Source organism: Mytilus galloprovincialis, chromosome 14 (assembly GCF_965363235.1).
Source record: "Mytilus galloprovincialis chromosome 14, xbMytGall1.hap1.1, whole genome shotgun sequence".
Classification (NCBI taxonomy): Eukaryota; Metazoa; Mollusca; class Bivalvia; order Mytilida; family Mytilidae; genus Mytilus; species Mytilus galloprovincialis.
The window spans coordinates 9,350,955-9,354,519 of record NC_134851.1 but is presented as its reverse complement, the minus strand read 5'-3'; the positions used below and the strand labels follow the sequence as shown (position 1 = coordinate 9,354,519).

General features: G+C 30.1%; 1 long non-coding RNA gene across 1 annotated transcript; it reads right to left on the bottom strand.

The window, feature by feature from the left end:
- Positions 1–322: 322 nt before the first annotated feature.
- LOC143059254 (uncharacterized) lies at positions 323–3,013 on the bottom strand. Its single transcript, XR_012973452.1, has 3 exons — positions 2,748–3,013; positions 1,809–1,836; positions 323–1,066 (listed from the first exon to the last, which is right to left on the bottom strand). It is a non-coding gene; the product is annotated as an uncharacterized LOC143059254 (long non-coding RNA).
- Positions 3,014–3,565: the final 552 nt, after the last annotated feature.

The following is a 3,565-nucleotide window of genomic DNA, read 5'->3' as shown; positions in this document are numbered from 1 at the left end:
TGCTTATAATTAAGACAGGTACATGGGTTTTGAACATGTTGAAATCATAATTACTTATTAAAGATAGACGAATGCATCAATCATTATACAATTAAATTAAATATTTAAAACATTAATTTTGAATTTTGTCTCTGCATTGAATTTCGATTTATACATTTTTCTATAGGTCACACTATAGATTGGTACTATTTTCAGGTAAGTCGAAATGCTTTAAACTCTTTGAAATAAATGTTCAAGGTTACTTTCTATAATTTCTATGATTCTATAAGAACAAAAATAACTACTGATGGATAAAACAGTGCATTATCAACTTAAAAAAAAACCATATTTATTCAATGTACATTATTAAGATTGTTCAATATACACACATACAGAATTATATTGACATTTATTAGATAAATTGCTTTGTAAATTGCTTTGTAAATCAAAATCTCCTATATCATCAGTTTAGGACAGTTGTTTTCTTAAAGGTAAAACAAAGCATGTAAGAAAAAGACCTGAACAAGAACCATAACCAACTAGTATTTTACAATATCAACACCATAATTCAGTTAAAATACACGATGTTCATCATGTTATTATATTAGTATAAAAGTCAAATTAAAACTATGTACATATAATGTTGGCAAGTGTGTGTTCAACTGAACTGTTATAATTTCAATATCTCAAATTGAATATGGTTATTCCACAAATAGTTCAATATCAGCTCTTATGTAAAAACATAGAGATGTAACAGTGGAAGTACAAAAAATGAGTCAAAACAAATCTAGTAAAGCATTTTCCACAATTTTAACATTTTTTCCTATGTTACTAAATGACTGAGCAATTGTCCTCAAGGTTGGTTTAAGACTGTGCATCCGACAAAACGTGTTACTCCATTCTTCTAAAATATCTTTGTTCAGTCGTACCAAATCTCGTTCATTTTGCTTGTGGCTTATCCGCTCCCAGGTATGGAAATCCATGCCAAGTTCGATCAGGAATGGGAGAGATTTGTTTCCAACCAATGGAACTAATCTGTCAATGTGTTCCTCTGTAGGTACTACATCCCACTTCTCCGGCTCCCTGTCTGTAATGTTCAATGATAAAAAAACTACTGGATTAGTCATAATTTCAGACTTTAATTTCCATATGTTTGGTATGGTTTATATGTCAAACAATACGTAAGATATGATGAACAAAGATATATCCTAGCACTTTGGTAAGAACAGTGATTTTTTTAACTGTATGTAGACTGAAAATAGTGTAATCATGTATGTACATCTTACACATCTACACAATGTATCTATATTCAATCATGTTTTTTTTATTTTTTAAAGTCAACATTTGACAAAGATTTATTTTTTTGTTCTCTTTTTCTTGCCATAGATGTTTCTGTATCATTTTGATGTCCTATGGAGAGTTGTCGCAAACTATATCTCCATTTTGTTTAACAATACACAGACGAAGGAATAGATAAGGTAATAACATTTGTAAATTTAGGATATAACACAATAAAGTTTTAGACTATCAACAAGCCACAAAATAGGCCATTGGTCAACATTGAAGATTAAGGACACAAACCACTGTAGGCACCAAGTGTGATCTGAGATGATACAGTTAACTGTATATATATATATATATATATAGGAACAGCTTCACTTGTGGTTACTGTCGTGTTGGAATTAGAAAACCGGTAATAGACAACATTTCATGATATGACAATCGAGAAACTCTGAAAGGAATTGTTTCAAGTTTATATTGATCAACCACAATTATGATTAATAATTAAAAAAAAAAAATAACTATATAGTTTGATTCATAGAACTTACCATAACCAATAAAATCACCTTTCACAAGCTGTAAAATATGAGAATACAAATATTTAGAACAAAATACATTATATATGATGCATAAACACATCAACTGTTTGTTACGATTCTATAAGAACAAAAACTACATTTGCATTTAAATTTGATTGCATAACGTTTGGTGCAACTGTCATTTTTACATAATCATAAACTGTTCTATTGTTTAAGATGTTGTATGTTACCGTAAATTATCTCTTATAAATTTGCTAATAGATATACGAATAAGTAAACTACTGTCGATAGTATTACATAGTGACATTGATGGACTGTTTACTACATTTATATATTTATAAGTGAGACATGATCACATGACCGTCATTAAATAGATTGTGTTTTATCACATCTGAACATCAATTTAAGCGTGATTTTGTTGTCGGTGTCTGAACGTAATTTTGAAATGAAGATGCCTTGAGGTTTAAAGGAAACAGAATATTCCTTCTGGTAATTTGCATTTACCAAAAAATAATGACTGATATTAAATACATTGTCAAATATCTAATTTGGTTTTAAATTCACTGAAATTTAGATTTGGGTTTTCATTATTGTCTTTGAACGTTCACGTGTCAACCTTTAATTAAAACAAATATGAGACGATATTAGTATTTTTAAATGCTACCCTGTTGGAAGCGCATAATTTATTGCAATGTTGTTTTTTTTTGTTTTTTTTTTAATAATCGCCATTTAAAGTAACTCCGAGAAAAATTCTAAACGGAAACTCCCCTTTCAATTGGCAAATTCACAAGCACAACAAACGATTGTACAACAACTGTCATATGTTTTACTTGGAACAGGTATTTATGTATGTAGAAAGTATTGGATTGAACCTGGAAATGGTGAATTGAAGAACTACAGATGATATTCTAATGAAGGAACAGGATTCTGTTAATGTTACATATTAACCTTGCAAAGTGCATGGATATTTCCCTTTCCAGCTGCTGCTATTGCTCTTTTGATTTCTTTAAATGTCACCGCATGGCTATCTCTGCATTGTCGAATAACTTCAAAATTCCATATCTTTGGATCCCCTGCATTAACTGTGTTATCGACGTCTGTTGTCGACAATCCTAAATGTATTACCAGATCTCTGACGTCAATACTGCTGTACATTAAAGACAATCGACGTAAGTGTAGATCTGTTGGTAACTCTTTCAAAAACTCCTCATTTGTAACTGTAATAAAGAGATTGCAGATATCAAATGCAAACATAAAAATAAAAAAAGTCAAAACTTACGAGATTGGAATACAAGCAAATATAACTTTTGAAGAGGATTGCGATAATTATAACCCACACGGGCTTCATACATGTTTGAATACTGAAATATAGTTCAGCTTTTTTAAAACGTAATAGGTTAAAATCGGATCGTGACCTTCCTTCGTAAAAGTAATGATGTTGCCAAACTCAGCGTAATAATAAACTTAATTACAGTTAGATCTATCGTTCAGCATATAATGTCTGTATAATAATTAGCACAGACATAACAAGTCTTAAAATACAACTTCAGTACAAAACTTATTCGTGTAAGGTCGTGATTTTTCTTGGTTTGATTGCAACCCGTTTACTACAACGTTTCATTCAGCAGACACTTATTGCATGTTTTTGAGATTAAACTCTTCAACAATCCATCTGCAATTATTTAATGTAGGAAAAGTTATTGATCATGTTTACTCATCTTATTTAACTAAAATATCGGAAACTAATTTTTGTGTGTCTGTTTTTC